Source organism: Pinus tabuliformis, chromosome 6 (assembly GCF_031772625.1).
Source record: "Pinus tabuliformis cultivar Carrire ecotype Pingquan chromosome 6, CPIR1, whole genome shotgun sequence".
NCBI lineage: Eukaryota > Viridiplantae > Streptophyta > Pinopsida > Pinales > Pinaceae > Pinus > Pinus tabuliformis.
This window is the reverse complement of record NC_142292.1, coordinates 730,249,792-730,267,585: the sequence shown is the minus strand read 5'-3', so window position 1 is coordinate 730,267,585 and position 17,794 is coordinate 730,249,792.

Genomic DNA, 17,794 nt, shown 5'->3' with positions numbered 1-17,794 from the left:
TAGTTTTGGCATGCATGGCATATGCATGTGGTTTCTTGGTTATGATCTGTTAATGGCATGGAGGAATGCCTAGATTGATGGTGGATTTGACTAGGCTTACCATTTCCTGGATAACCATGGTGTTGTGGGTTTCTTTCCTTTTGCTTTTCTAGTTGGTTCTCATGTTCCTTTGGTTGTGGGTTGAGTTACTAGTCCAAGAAGCCCTAGTTAGAACAAACGCTTTGGAGCCCTAAACAGCTTGGGTAGAAACCAATATGGTGATGGTTAGTAATGTTTGACCATGAGGTGGAATCATTGGTTGAGGGTTGAGGTGGTTTTGCCTTCAGAAGCCCTGGTTTGGTTTTGTTGGGAGTGTTCCATGAGATCCCACATTCATGCTTAGAATATGGCACGGGGGTGACTAGTTGAAAGAGAGATTTGGTTCAGCCTAGTCTATGGTCGGGTGGTTCATGGAAGTCCCATACCTGGATGCATTTTGCATATGTTAATAAGAGCTTATTGCATTTTTTATTTGATGGGTAAATATGCTTATTTATATGTGGTATTTATGGTTGTTATATCCTTCTTATTTTTGTTGGTTATATGTTGACTATGAGCATGTTTTATGACAGTGAAGATGTATGGCTCTCATCATGTTTTGATTTGTAAATGAATGAACAATGAATATATGAGCTAATAGATGATAATGCAACTAATGTGATAATGCATTAATGTTTCTTAGCGGTTCTCACATAAGTATGAGATCCATATGCTTAGATATGTTGTTATGACCTGTAGATTGCATATTTGTGACATGTTTGACGAAATTCCTATCATGGCTAGTAGGGTTCAAGTGAAATCCTTGTTCAAGTATTTGCATTTGTATCATTGTTTTGATGTTACTTTTCATTTCTAAAAGTTCCATGAAGTTTTGAACAGTGGCCTAAGACTTGGCCCTGTAAAAGTGGCACAGAATCTGTAGAAATGTAGATTCACAAGCTAATGCAATTTGCTAAAGCAAGAGACAAGAATCTACTTCTACTCTTTACAGTGGAAGCCCATAAACATTGAGCAAACAATAATCAATAGAGGAAGATAATCAAAGGCACATAACACAATAAATATCCGAGGAAAGTCACAGCTCAAAACCCCACTATTTGTCTTGTATTAATCAGGAAAATCAAGATGAAATTACAATGCTTGTTCTCTCTAGAAAATTCCTAGCACTCAGAAAATTCAATCTCCAACTCATAAGCAAGCTTAAGGTCAAATCTTATCCAATTCACAAGCTCTCCAAGTCTCTATTCCAATGTGTAATTCCTATGAACGATAACTTGTATTTAAAGGGAAATAAAGCCTCTAAAAATAGCACAATCCCTCAAGGCTCAGTTCCTGATTGCATGCACTGTCAGTGCAACTCAGAAAAATCTAAAACAAATAATATGCTATCCCTGCACTCTAGTCTCAACTAGGTCTTTCTCATAATGACATTTATGAGTTTTTGATGGTGGAATCTTCAGTTAACTAGAGTAGCACTAATTAGGTCACTAGTGTCCCAGCTGATTGTGTACTCACTATTAGTTCCTGAAACTGATTGGAACTAATTTAATTGGACTTAACTCAATAAACTGAGTTAACTAATTACCACTCATTCATAACTCATCCTTAACTCATATAAGTTAGGGAGAACATATACATGTCTTCTAAAAGACTTCCAATTCGAATTTCCTAAATTAATTAAGTTAATTAAACTTAATTAATTATTTTCAAATTTCTATGAGAAAAGAATTCTATTTTAATTCACAGTTTAATTCAAGGACAAATTAAACTAAAATTTCTTGTTGGCATTTCTCAACACTCCCTCTCAACAAGAAAGGGATTATCCACTACCCCGATCCTATCTCTATGAAACTAGAATTTACATCTTAGCAATGCCTTTGTCAAGATCTCAGCATCTTGCTCCTCCATGGGAATGTAATCTAACAACATGACCCGCCTCAATACACAATCTCTGAGATGACGATACTAGATATCTATATGCTTGGACCGATCATGAAAAACTAGATGTTCAGAGAGTTTGATACAACTCTGATTATCACAATAAATCATTGTCAAATCCATCTGCTGACCAAACAAACCAACCAGAATCTTCCTCATCTAGATAGCCTCACATGTTGCTTGACTTGTAGCCATGTACTCTGCCTCTGTCGAACTGAGTGCAACCGATCTTTGTTTCCTGCTATACCAAGAAACTGCAGCTGACCCAATACTAAATATCCCTCCTGATGTGCTCTTCCTATCAGATGGACTCCCCGCCCAATCTGCATCAGTGAAACCTTGAAGCTTCACTCCCTCTATCTGTTTGTACCATAACCCAAACTGAGTAGTGCCTCTGAGGTATCTCAATACATGTTTTGTCGCCTTCCAATACATCTTGGTATGCCTAACCATCGCTTGACTAAGCTAGTTAACTACATAACACATATTTGGTCGTGTGTTCACCAAATACATGAGTGAACCCACAAGCTGCCTGTAAACAGTAGCTTCCACTACTTCTCCTGAAGTAGCATCCTCCTTCCTCCAGTTACCAGCTAGAGGAGTCTCTCTCCATGCGAAATCTCTTGAGTATCTCATTGGCATACTTGCCTTGAGAAACAAACAACTCCCCATCTCCCTGCCATACCTCCATGCCAAGAAAGTAATGCATGAGCCCCATGTCCTTCATCTCAAACTCTATTGCAAGATCCACCTTGCAAGATTTTATGAGATTCTCATCACTTGTCAGTATGAGATCATCTACATAAAGTAAAATGATCAAAATCTTACCTTCCACCACTATGTGATATAGGTTCACATCTGATTCACTCCTCGTGAATCCCAACCCAATGAAGTAGCTATCTATCCCGGTGTACCAAGCACGAGGTGCTTGCTTCAGCCCATACAACACTCTCTTGAGTTGGCACACATGTGACTCACGGTCCAAGGTTTCAAAACCTTCGAGCTGCTCTATGTACATCTCTTCCTCAATCATGCCATTGAGGAAGGCAGTCTTCACATCCATCTGATGGATACTCCAACCCATTTGTGCAGATAGTGCCAAAATAGATATGATAGATGAGTACCTTGCAACAGGAGCAAAGGTATCATCATAGTCAATCCCCTCTACCTGTGAAAATCCACGGGCCACAACTATGGCCTTATGCTTCTCCACACTACCATCTGCAGCGTGCTTTACCTTGTAAAGCCAACAGGAGCTCACAACTGACTTGTCCTTCGGTCTCGGGACCACATCCCAAACACTGTTTCGAACTATGGATTCATAGTCCTCCACCATCGGATCAACCCAAACCGGCTTCTCTGGTGACCTCCTTTGTCTACGCTGAGAAGAGGGTGCTCCCACATTCTCCCGTGCATCATCCAACAATTTGTCAACCTCTCTAGTGTGTTTTCTTCCCTCTCTGAAAGACTCTGCCTGACTGGATGTCTCCACTCCCAGAACCTCTGCATGTGGTTGTTCCACATCAATCTAAGGCTCCTTAGCCTTAGGAACTAAAAGTTCCTCCTTCGCATGTAACTCAAGCTCCCGCTCAAGGGATACTCGCATGGCCTTCTCTTCATCAAACTTGACATCCCTGCGAACCACTGTCATTTGACTAGTTTTCATGTACACCCAATAGTTGTGGGGAGTATCAGTGTACCCCACAAAGATCCCCAACTTTGTTGTTGGCTCAAGCTTCTTCTGTGCATCTTTGGTCACATGGAAATAAACCGATGACCCAAAAATCCTGAAGTGACCAACATCTGGCCTCTTACCGAAATAAGCTTCCTCTGGTGTTTTACTCTCAAGTATCCGATGTGGGCTATGGTTCTGAACATAAACTGTTGTGTTGCATGCCTCAGCCCACAAGTGTAGTGGTAGGCCCTGATCATGCAACATCACCCTTGCTTCCCCTACTATGATCATGTTCTTCCTCTCGGTAACCCCATTCTGTTGAGGGTTATGAGGTGTCATCAACTCTCGTTTAATCCCTTCCGCTGCATAGAAGTTATTAAACTCATTGGATACATATTCTCCATTGTTATCACTCTGTAGAGCTTTAACCTTCTTGCCTGACTCTTTCTCAACCAATGCTTTGAATTCACAAAAATTTGTGAATGTCTGATCCTTTCTCTGCATGAAAAATATCCAGCATTTATGAGAATAGTCATCTAAAAATATAACATAATACATGTGTTTGGCGGTGGATACTATCAAGAATGGTCCACACACATCTGAATGGACTCTCTCCAGAATAGACTCTACTTGACTATCTCTGTCTCCAAAGGAAGACTTGGTGTATTTTCCCAAAGTACAACCCTTACATGTATCAACTTGCTCAAGCGTACCTTCGAGAAGACTAGTAGATAATTGTTGCAATATCTTCAAAGCCCCATGATGCAAGTGGTCGAATCGCCTATGCCACAACTCGTTGACGTCTCAGCTCAACATCTTTTCTGCTTTTGAACTCAAAGTAGCACAATCCTCTACCTCTATCTTATAGAGATTCTGAACTCGAATCCCTATCTTCTTTACTTGACCCATGGCTATGTGTCGAAGGAACGCCTTTCCTTTTGAAAAGATCACATCATAGCCTCTATCCTCAAGCATGGCAACAAATACCAAGTTCTTCGTCAGTCTGGGTACATGCATAACATTCTTCAAGGTGAGTGGAGCCGCATGATCTCTCTGAAAAGAAATAGTGCCTACACCAGTAACACTATACTTACTATCATCTCCCATCTCGATATGCATCTTAAGATCTTTCTCCTCCAATTCACTAAATAACTCTTTGTCACCAGTCATGTGGAAAGAAGCTCCATTGAGTATCAGACACTTCCCATCATTGAAGACACCATGCATGCAATGAGGGAAAAGTCCAATCGAATTGGGAGGCCAAAGCCTCACTCGCATCTCCTCCTGAGGACTTCTCCTTCGACTTCTTGAATGGACAATTTATAGCAAAGTGACCCATCTTGTGACAATGAAAGCATTTAACTTTCATCATGTCCTTCTTCTTACCTCCATGTTAAGAATCTGATTTGGAACGAGAAATTTTACCTTTCCCCTTCCTTTCCTTAATCGCTAAGGCACAGTTCTCTTCATCATCAGTCTTTGATGAAGAGCCATCCCTGGTGTTCTTCCTGATCTCATCCTGCATCAAATCCGACCATAGTCGTTCCCTATCTGGCAACTTCTCTCGACCATTGACAAAGTCCTGATAACTATGCCAGCTCTTTGGGAGTCCAAGAAGAGCAAGGATCACCATATCCTCCTCGGAAACTGTGATTCCAACACTTCCAAGTTCATCCCGACATTGAGTGAACTTGGTTAAGTATTTTTAAATCGTCTCGCCTTTCTCCATCTTGATTTTACGAAGTTTATCCTTCAGTGCCAACTTCCTTTGATCACTGCTATTTTGATACAAGTCCATCAATGTTTTCCACATAGCATGTGGAGTTTCCTTGCCATGGAGACTTGAGACAATGTGGTCTCAAACTCCCTCAAGGATTATCCACCTTGCCTTCGCCACACACTTCTTCCATTCGGCCAAGTTTTGTGCATCTGTAGCTGCTGGCTTGGGGACTTCTTGATCAATGAATTCCTTCAATCCAATATCTTCTAGCACATCCTCCATCCTATCCCTCAAGGCTATAAAATTTGAGCTTCCTTCCAAGGCATACTCAAGCCTCAACCCATGGAACGCCATCTGTCGATCCTGAAGTATATATGCAAATTCGACTTTCACCTATAACCCATAAACTCAAAACTTTGAAATCCCTTCTAGAGAGTTGATTTTAAATCAGCGATATCTCCCTTATCCAAACTTTGATTCGGCCGATTGTTTTTTTGAATTTGGGTATCTTTTCCCAAGAAATGCAAATCTGCAATTTGTTTTTGAAAATTTTGCACAAAAATTCTCAAAACTTCTATGCAAACTCTCGGCCCAAAAAAAATATTGCTCCGATACCATGTAAAAAATCCTGTAAATTCACAAGCTAATGCAATTTGCTAAAGCAAGAGATGAGAATCTACTTCTACTCTTTACAGAAAAATCCCATAAACATCAAGCAAACAATATTAAATAGAGGAAGAGAATCAAACGCACATAACACAATAAATATCCAGGGAAAGCCACAACTCAAAACCCCACTATATGTTTTGTATTAATTAGGAAAATCAAGATGAAATTGCAATGCTTGTTCTCTCTAGAACAATCCCAGCACTCTAGCTTGTGTTTAAAGGGAAAGAAAGCCTCTAAAAATAGTGCAATCCCTCAAGGATCATTTCCTGATTGCATGCACTGTCAATGCAACTCAGAAAAATCTAAAACAAATAGTACATTGTCCTTGCACTCTAGTCTCAACTAGGTCTTTCTCATAATCAACATGCATGAGTTTCTGATGGTGGAATCTTCAGTTAACTAGAGTAGCACTAATTAGGTCACTAGAGTCCCAACTGACTATTTACTCACTATTAGTTCCTGAAACTAATTGGAACTAATTTAATTGGACTTAACTCAATCAACTGAGCTAACTAACTTCATCCTTAACTCCTATAAGTTAGGGAGAACGTATACATGTCTTCTAAAATACTTCTAATTCGAATTTCCTAAATTAATAAGTTAATTAAACTTAATTAATTATTTTCAAATTGCTATGAGAAAAGAATTCTATTTTAATTCACAGTTTAATTCAAGGACAAATTAAACTGGAATTTCTTGTTGCCATTTCTCAATAGAATATGGGGTCGTTGGCTCTAAATTAGTTGGAAAAGACCCTAGTCGCTCGCATGCCCTTGTTGTGAAAGAAACTGGAGGTACCCAATCACACGCATGTCCATGTCATGGGAGTGACTTAGGCTCTACGACAGTGAAGTGTCACTTTGTCTTAGGGGTTAATCACCTAGAAGGATTGGTTGGATCATGTAGGTTTTGTGACATGTGCAGAAGGTCAGATTGGTTGTGTTGTGTTAGTTCCACTTCCTTAACTATACATGGGGATTTGAATCAGATTGTAGTAGCCTCTCATTGCATGTTTACCCCAGCGCACTGGTTAACTTGGGTAAATGTGCGAGGAGGGTGTTATGGAGTGGTATCAGAGCGGGTTTCGTTCTCTTTGGGTGGTGTCTGGTTTCCGTTCTCTTTGTGTGATATCTGATACCACAGAGTGGCATTAGAGCATGGTTCAACACCTGGACTGGATGGGCAGTGTGTTGGTGATGCATACATGTCGGTTGCATATGTATTCTTTATGCTTGTGATCTATGTGCTTATCGTGTATGCATGGTGGTGGTCATTGTTGTCGTTGTGTCATCATGTGGAAGTTGATGATGTTGTTGTTGGGATGTGTTTGTCATGAATGCATGTCAGTGTATATATGTTGTTATGCATGCATTGTCATGGTTAAGGTTCTTGTCCATGAGGTCATTGTAATCATTTTACGTCATCGTGATGTTGTTGTTATGTTATGATGTTGATGTGTTGGTTGAGATACAGTAGGAGATGCAAATCATCAAAGTGAGGCTGCGACACTAGACTTTGGGGTAAGAGCAGATCGTCATACAGGTATTGTATGTTTGGCATGCAGGTATGTTAGTTAATGGATTGTTATATGCATTAGTCTTATGTGCATGAATTTCATTCTATTGTTGTTATGGTTACATGTATGAGAGATGTTAGTTGTTCAGTATGGTCATATGCACATGTGTTGGATAGTCATGAGTGGTAGCGACTTGTTGTTATATACATTGTGATCATATGCATGATGGTTATGGGCATGGTGACTAAGATCTTGATGTTATATGTATCATGCTAATTTGGATTTTCTTGTATAAATGGTTAGGGTTATGACATTCAAGTATGAGTCGACCTATTTGTGATATTGTGTTGTACTAATTTAGACTAACCGTGCATATGTGATTGTTATGCATGAATGACAACTTCTTATGAGTTTATGATGTGAACATGTTAGCTAGTTAGTGTTATGGACATAATGACCTTATCTATGTTTGAGTTGGTATGTTGTGAAGTTTTATCGTGCTAATCTAAATTGATTGTGCAGACAAGATAGCCTCCCCTGAGATGCATTAAGGTATGAGTTTTCTTATATCATATACTTGGTGCTTGATTGTATGATTATGTCATCTATTTGGTCTTTGAGTGGTTGGTGTCTATTATGTCATCTAGTTTATTTATCTAACATGGTATGTTTATATTTTGTTTGAATGTTTAATTAATTTCATGATATGAATATGTGTCTATAAGATTGCATGAAGGAATGATCTTGTTTTAAAATGGTTGTACTAAAACATTATGTATTGAGACAATGAATATGTACTTTAGTGTAAGTAGGTGATAGTTGTAGCATTATGTCTTATGATTGTTTGTTGTTTATGACATGGTTATTAGTCTAGGTAAAGGTTGATTTCATATTAATAGATATAATGTCTTGATCTTTGGAATGTGTGACTTATATGTGTGAACAGTTGCACGACAACATATTAGGTATTAACATGACAATGTAATCGCCGATGTGCTTATATAACTAACAATTGGGTGAAGTAATAGAATATAGTAATACTCAATTACAGAAGGGTGAAAAGGTAAAGGGAAGGAATTTGTTAGAATTCATTTGGCTATGTATGGAAACCACAATTCCAAATGAATGAATGCTTTGAATATAGGAAGTTTTCTTAACCTCGATTTGGTGTGACATTATGTGGATATATGTTGTATTCCTAAACATGTATTTGATAGATATATTAAGTTGGTTTTTAGCTATGGATGGATTCGTCAAGGGAATGGAGTCCCTTGAGAGATGGCACAGATGTGTTCAGCGACAAGGCAACGTGCTTGGCACAACAAGGTAAGATAACCAGTATATTGTTATGTTTATTTATACACTGACAGTTATATGTTTATGGCAGTATGATGCAAGGATTGCATGGCAAGAGACTACCATGAAATCTTGAAGAAGGATCAATTTGAGCTTTCCCTTGGAAGCATTGGGAACCCATGGGGATTGAGTCATGGTGTTTGTTTCTAGTTTTATGCTTTCATTCTCTTGTGAATTGTTTGTGCTTGATTTGTAGTTTTGTGTATGGTTGGTGTGTGGCCATGCCACCTTTTTTTGGTGTTGTATTGTTGTTGGTTTTCCATGGTTTTCTTCTTGTTTACTTCTTGGTCTTGCCTTTTATGTTTTGAGATTCTTGGGAATTGGTTGGGAAGGAGGAAAGTTGATGGAGCTTGGGAAGAGTTGAATGAAACCCAACAAGTAATGTGAGACCTGGATGAAGCTCGGTGCATGAGTAAAGGGCAGTTGAAGGTAAGAATATTACAACCAGTTGGATCGGTTGGGTCCATTGATGTAAATGGATTGTGATAGGACAATCATGAGAAAGGTAATCAGCAAAGGTAAAGTAAATAGATTTGAGGCATCCAATGCCTTGGCTATGTTGGAAACGGTTGTTCTCAATGTTGTGCATGGTGTGCACAGATAAAGGGAGTTCTCTTAACCTTGACCTTATGTTATTTGGTAATTATGTTGTGATCATGATTATGATGATGTATATATATGTATACATGTATGTAGGTGTGTCATTTTCTAATGGGGTCATCAAAAATCATGATTGTTTAATGCTAATATTTATATGTGATGTATGTATCTATGTATCTATGTCATTGTTTGACAAGCTCATCAGGGATCATTCTTATTGAGGAATGATTGCTTATGTAGGTGAATGACATGAAGAGGTTCCTGGTCTTATGAGGAATCAAGTGGGAAGAGTAGCCCTAGAAAATATATGAGGTTAGTATCATGTGGATATGAATTGATATTATGTGTTTATATTATGCCTATGTTTACGTTATGGACATGTAATGTTGAGAGATACATCAACGGAATGAAAACAACGTGATCTGTGGCATGCTAGGATAAGCATGGATGGTAAAGGGACACTAGAAGCAAGGTTGCTTGGTAGAAACAGTGCGGTTTTGGATGTGCAATGCTATTGTTTTGTATATGTTTTGCATATTGTATATTCAGTTATTGTATCTATGATGTTGTGTGTCTGTTGTATATATGGTGTTGTGTGTATATTGCATATGTAATGTTGGGTATATATGGTGCTAAATACATGTTGGATATGCGGTGTTGTGTACATAATGTATTGTGTGCATGATGGATATGTTGCATTGTGTGCATGTTGGATATGCGGTGTTGTGCGCATATGGAGTTGTGCACATGTTGGATATGCGGTGTTGTGTACACAGGGTGCTATGTACATGTTGTATATGCGCTGCTATGTACATATGGTGTTGTGTGCATGTTGTACATGTAGTGTTATGTACATATGGTGTTGTGTGCATGATTGTACATGCGGTATTGTGTGCATGTCGTGTTGTGCACATATTGTACATGTGGTGTTGTGTGCAGGTGTGTTGTGTACATTTCATGCATGTGGCATTGTGTACATGTACATGTGGTGTTGTGTACATTTCATGCATGTGGCATTGTGTACATGTACATGTGGTGTTGTGTACATTTCATGCATGTGGCGACGTGTACATGTGGTATCGTTTATATGATGTGCATGTGGTGTTGTGTACATGTGGTATTGTGTACACATTGTACAAGTGGTACAGTGTACATGTGGCGATGTGTACACGTTGTGCAGGTGATGTCATGTACATGTGATGTTGTGCACATTTTGTGCAAGTGGTGTTGTGTATGGGTGGCACTGTGTACATGTTGTACATATGGTGCTAGTGTACATGTGGTATTGTGTGCATGTCGTACATGATGTGTTGCGGGCATGCGGTGTTATGTATGTGCATTGTGTAGTCATGGCATCATGACATGTGTATTCGTTGTGTTGTACTATGTGTGCGTATGTGTATTGTGTTGTACACCATGTGTAGGTGTATTGTGTTGTGTTGTACACTGGATGTAGGTGTATGTATTGCGTTGTGTCGTACACCGGATGCAAGTGTCTGTGTCGTGATGTACGCTAGGTGTTTGTCGAGTGTGGACACCGATCCGGTGTGTGTACAAAAAGGACATAGGATAAAGGTGGAAGCTAAGGGTCGATTAAAGGATATGTATTAATATTTTATTTTAGTTTTAATTATGCATGTGATCTATGATTATGGTTTATGGTGATTACATGTGATCTATGACTTTGATTTATGATAGTTACTTGTGATCTATGATTTTGATTACAATGGTTGTGTTTTGAGCTAACCAGATGTGATATGTTTATACATGATGATTTTGTCAAGATACTAGTTTGACTTGTCATGATAGGAAGTGAACAGGATTGGAAGTGTACCTTATTGACAGGCCATCGATGAGGTATAATTTGGAATTAGTTCAATTTATTTTAAATCTAGTGGTAGTTATGTGCTTGGTACACGAAAGCATGAAATTGCCCAATTTAGGATGATTAAAGCAGACTGAAAGAATCAGTAGTGTCAGTGAAAGGAATTGGAAAATGCAATAGCATGTCAGTAAAGCATTGCAGGAGCAGGGCCATTGTGGGACATTGGTACCCAATAGTTTCTATTGATTTCCATGAGCATGCTATGATCGATATGATGGTTTTGAGACAAGCATATGCCTTGGTTTTTGGACCTTCTGATGAGAATAAACCTTGCCAAGGGATGGACTACCCAGGATGGGGGTGCCAGTGGAACTTGGAAGGTGTGTGACTGCACAGAAGGGGGTGGCCGGATTGCCTAAGGGAATATGTAGTAGAGAAGGGAAGGTTGGGGATGGATTCATTTTGGTCATTAGCATTTCCAAATAGAATCATATGCACATTGGGAGTGTGCCCTGGAACAATGAGTCGGTAACTGTTCACTGAGAGGAAAGTAGTGTTGGATTGTAGTGTTGGACATTGGATGCAACTTTGACTTTGGCAGTGGATTATAGACTTCTTAGGAAGGAAGTGAATCATGGAACTATTTTGAGGGTGGAGGTGTGAGCCTCTAGATTCCTTTATTACAGATGCAGGCATCGTATCCTTTTATTTGCTAGCAGAGCAAATGTGCATATGTGTATATGGGTATATTATTGTAAATGTTGTATTGAGCTAGATTTATGAAGCTCCATAGAAAGTATGGTTATTTGCTGGTTGAAGCAAATGTGCACGAGTATATGTGATTGTTATTGTAAATATTGTAATGAGTTGTGTTACAGTATGTTGTTATGTTTTCAGCGGGACGTCATTATAAATACTGCAATGAGTTTGTGTTATAAATCTCCATAGGCAGCATGTTTTGTTTTCAACGGTTTGTAGGTGTCATTGAACACCGAGGACGGTGGTCCCCCATGGGGGAGCGTTTTGTAACAACCTTGGTAAAAATTCATGTAAAACTATATATAAGACCATGATAATGGGATCTATCAGTATCATCACAGGCCATATATAGACCAGGAATACTATAGGGTGGAAAGGCCCTAAGTATTTTTAGTTTATTTTTTGAGTAAATGCATAGCCTCAAACAACATGTATATATTTATATTTTTTGTTGTTAAAGAGACAAAGTTATTCATTTTGATACTGGAAATGGCAAGGCCATATTTTTGTTACAGCTATTATTGTACAAAGGTCTATATGATATTCAGATACTACATATGCCAACAGGCATCTACTACATGTAATTTTTTCTCATAATGAAAGCTTATGATTTTTCCTTTGGAAAAAAAAGACCATGGTCATGGGACACATATTCCAAGTTGAATGGTGGGAAAAAAAACATCCTAGTTGGGTGTCACTTCGTTTATTAATCGCTAATAAAATTGGCAAAGGCTTTGGAACGGAAAGAGGCATTATCTGGCATTATTTTTCATTTTATTTATGAAAATAATGGAAATTAGGAGGAAAGGAAGGTGAAAGGTCACAGGTTGCATGTGAGGAGGAAATTGAAGGAAAATAATGGAAAATGAAGAAAATAGAGGCCTCATTGATAAAAAGGCTTCTGAGGATTAGTTCATAAAGTTTTGTCAGTTCAGTTTTGGAGCTCTCATTTTATACTCTTTCTCTCATACTCTTGGTCACTTAGCGTTTTCTTAAAGCACTCTTGGAGGAGTGTGGCATAGTTGGAATTTGGAGCAAGAAAGCAAAGGAAGAGCAGGAAAGTGCAAAAGGACATTGAGATCAATAGCCACAATGAAATTTCTTTGCAAGTATCTAGTTGCATGTATGGTTTCCTTGCTAGTTTTGGCATGCATGGCATATGCATGTGGTTTATTGGTTATGATCTATCATTGGCATGGAGGAATGCCTGGATTGAGAGTGGATTTGCCTAGCCTTGTCATTTCCTGGATAACCATGGTGTTGTGGGTTTCTTTCCCTTTTTTTCTGGTTGGTTCTCATGTTCCTTTGGTTGTGGGTTGAGTTACTAGTCCTGGAAGCCCTGGTTGGAACAAACACGCTGGAGCCCTGGATAGCTTGGGTAGAGACCAATCTGGTGATGGTTAGTGATGTACGACTGTGAAGTGGAATCATTGGTTGAGGGTTGAGGTAGTTTGGCCTCCGGAAGCCATGGTTTGGTTTTGTTGGATGTGTTCCATGAGATCCCACATTCATGCTTGGAATATGGCACAGAGGAGACTGGTTGAAAGAGAGATTTGGTTCAACCTAGTCTATGGTCGGGTGGTTCATGGAAGTCCTAGACCTGGTAGCATTTTACATATGTTAATAAGAGCTTCTTGCCTCTTGTATTTGATGGGTAAATATACTTATTTATATGTGGTATTTATGGATAGTATATCCTTGTTATTTATGTTGGTTATATGTTGGTTATGAGTATGTTTTATGACAGTGATGATGTATGGCTCTCACCATGTTTTGATTTGTAAATGAATGAATAACGAATATATGAGCTAATAGACAATAATGCAACTAATGTGATAAGGCATCAATTTTTCTTAGTGTTTCTCAGATAAGTATGAGACTCTATGCTCATTTATGTTATTATGACCTGTAAAATGCATATTTGTGACATGTTTGATGAAATTCCTGTCATGGATAATAGGATTATAGTCAAATACTTGTTCAAGTATTTGCATTTGTATCATTGTTTCGATGTTACTTTTCATTTATGAAAGTTCCATGAAGTTATGGGCAATGGCTTGAGACCTGGCCCTGAAAAAGTGGCACAGAATCTGGGGTCGCTGGCTTTGAACTAGCTAGAAAAGACCCCAATCACTTGCATGCCCTTGCTGTGAGAGCGATTTGAGGGCCCCATTCACACGCATTCCCATGTCATGGGAGCAAATGAGGCTCTAGGGCAGTGAAATGTCAATTTGTCTCAGGGGTTGATCACCTGGAAGGGTTGGTTGGCTCCTGTGGGTTCTGTGGCATGTGTAGAAGGTTAGATTGGTTATGTTGTGTCAGTTCCAATTCCTTAATTGTACATGGGGAGTTGAATCAGATTGTAGTAGCCTTTTGTCACATCTTTACCCCAAGAGACCAATTAACTTGGGTAAATGTGGGAGGAGGGTGTTACATTAGAAGTGATAGAAAACATTTGGAAAACAGCATGGGAAACAATGCAGATCCCTTGCCCAATGATGCTTTCTACAGAGAATACACATGCGCTAATTCGGTTAATTTCGTTGGAGATACTAATGATAATATCTCTCAAAATAAATTAAAGAGGTCGGTTAATAATACAGGGCCAACACAAGTGTTGTACAATGCATACACGTCAAAGAAAGCTCAAAATTGATGGTACACGTTGAGCACGTCTTGGGGATGCGATAAACAATATGGAGAGCTCGACATTGAATCATTGTTTAGCAACATGTTCGATTGAAAATAAAGAAAATGTATTATATGGCAACTCAAACTCGTATGTTTAGAATAATGAGACAGTCCTATAAAAAACAATCTCAACAACGTAAACAACTCTCGAATGGTTGACACAAATAATGGTTGTCAAAACACCTTACATAAATATTGCAGCAAGAAGGTTGTCAACATATCCTCCTATGAATTAAGAAAAGATGAATCCAAGGTCTTGAACAAGGGATTAAACTTCGTAATAGCCCCTAAATGAATACCTACTGAGGAGATCATATGTAACTTAGAGGATGGTATTCAGAATCTAAGGAATGAGGAAAAGAAGAAAATTAGGAAAAACTATGAAATCATCCCGAGGAAAGCAAAACCCCCCAAGAATAACTTAAGCAGAAACGAGTTGCTTTCTCTCAAAATCCTTAGGAGCAACGAAGACGTTGTCATTCTAAAATCCGACAAAGGAGGAGTCGCGGTTGCGATGAACAAGGTCGATTATGTCTCAAAAATGACGGACCACTTGTACAATAGTGGTAGTTACAAGAAGCTCAAAGACAACCCCATCTCCCGGATTATCAAAAAAGTTAAAAGAGACATCATCAATTCCAATCTTAACAAAGGACTAAAGAAGCATCTTTTAACCAATAATGAAATTACACCTAGAATTTATGGAGCTCCCAAAATTCACAAAAATTATGCTCCCCTAAGACCCATAGTAAACATTATAGGTTTGCCCACATATGGATTAGCTAAGTATGTGGCCAACACCCTTGCCCCACTTGTTGGAAAAACTGACTCTTATATTAAAGATTCTAATCATTATGTGGAGCTTATCAAAGAAAGCAGACTGGATCCAGAAGACAAAATTGTGAGCTTTGATGTAACACAACTTTTCACAAAGATCTCGTTAGAAGAGGCTATCCAGGTTGTTAAGTAATTGACGGACCCAGGGACTGCCAAGCTTGTTGAGGTTTGTCTTCATTACACATTCTTCACCTTCCAAGGTGAATATTTTGAACATACCACAGGGGTGCTTGTGGGGTCTCCATTATCCCCCATAATAGCCAACCTTTTCAGGGAGAAATTTGAGAGGATAGCCCTGGAAACTTACCCTCTTAAGCCCAAATTTTGGACTAGGTTCGTTGAGGATACCAGTGTTAATTGGCCTCATGGAGATTCAAAACTAAAAAACTTCCTTAACCACCTTAATATAATTTCCAAAGACATTAAATTTACAATGGAGACTGAGGAAAACAGTTGCATTCCATTCCTTGGCATTCTTCTTCTTAGAAAAAGAGATGGATCATTGGGTCACAAAGTATACAAAAAAAAGACTCGCATGGATAGCTACCTCAATGTCGATTCTCATCACCATCCGTCCCAAAAGATGGGGGTTCTCAACACACTCTTCACCACGTCTCTAAGGATATCTGACAAAGAGTATGTAGATGAGGAAATATAATATCTGAAAAATGTTTTCTTAAACATTGGCTACAAGTACAAAGATATCAACAAATCTATCATAAAAGCTAAATCCAGAGCCACTTCTAGACCCCCCTCTTCCAATTCACAGGCCCTAATTGGAAAAGCTAACCTCCCTTACATCCAAGGTGTCACTGACAAGTTATCCAGGGTGCTGAGAAAGAAAGGAATAGCAACCTCATTCAAGTCGGTAGATATGATCCAACATAAGATGAATTATGTAAAAGACGACCTAGATCACTTCCAGCAAAAAGGCGTTTATAAAGTCAAGTGCTCTTGTGGTAAATGTTACATTGGAGAGATAGTAAGATCCTTCAAAATCAAACTTAAAGAGCATGCTGTAGATATCAGGAAAGGGAGAATTAGATCCTCAACACTTATTGAACATTCTTCCAAGACCAACCACCATGTGTGCCTAGAAGACGTGGAAATAATCTCCAAGGAGAACCATTATTACAAAAGAAAGATGCGTGAAGCTCTGGAAATCATGAAGCACCCCATCAATCTCAACAAAAACAGTGGGATTGAAGTCAACGCAAATTGGATCCCCTGCTCACACAAAGTTGCAATCTCAAACCAATAACCAATCCCCATTCCTTAACCACCTTTATCCCTTCTATTCCTTAATTAACATCAACATCTCTTAATAATATTAATTAAAAAATAACATAAAATAAAATTAAAAAATATATTTAAAATGTATTAATTTAAATATATTTAATTAATATTTAAATATATTAATATATTTGAATTTGTATTTGAATATATTAATATATTTAAATTAAAAATTAAATAAGTACATTTAATAACAATAATCAAAATAATATTTAAATATATTAATCAAAATTTTCATTAATTAATTAACTTAAAGCAATTAAGTATTAATAATTTGATCATATTGAAAAGTATTACAAAAGCCAATATCATTTCTAAACAATTTATAATATAGAGCACACATTCATTTTACTTGCAACATATTCACATACTAATTTAAATATATTTAATCAATAGTTAAATATGTCAATATATTTAAATTGATATTTAAGGATATTAATATATTTAAATTAATATTTCTAAACATTTTAAAAATATATATTTATATTAATTAAAATATAATAATATATGAATTAATTTAAAATAAATTAATATAATGCTACACATTTTTAATGAAAAAATAATATATAATTTAATTTATGTATCTATTAGGGTCTTATAATTTTTATAAGATTGTTTGATTATAGCTAATCATTATTATGTTTGAGATGTTGTAAATAATATTTTATCTTGCAAATTATTTCCAAAGCGACACCAAGTACTAAGATTTGAGGAGATTTTTTGCATGACAATGTTTGGATCAGATCAGACTACATGTGTTTTCATCAGAAAGTGCTCAGAAGAGGCTTTCCAACGATATATCCTACGCTCAAATCTGATCCCTGGATTGAAAGATAGGCCAGAATGAAGCTTGCACTTCAAAAGCAGATAAAGGCT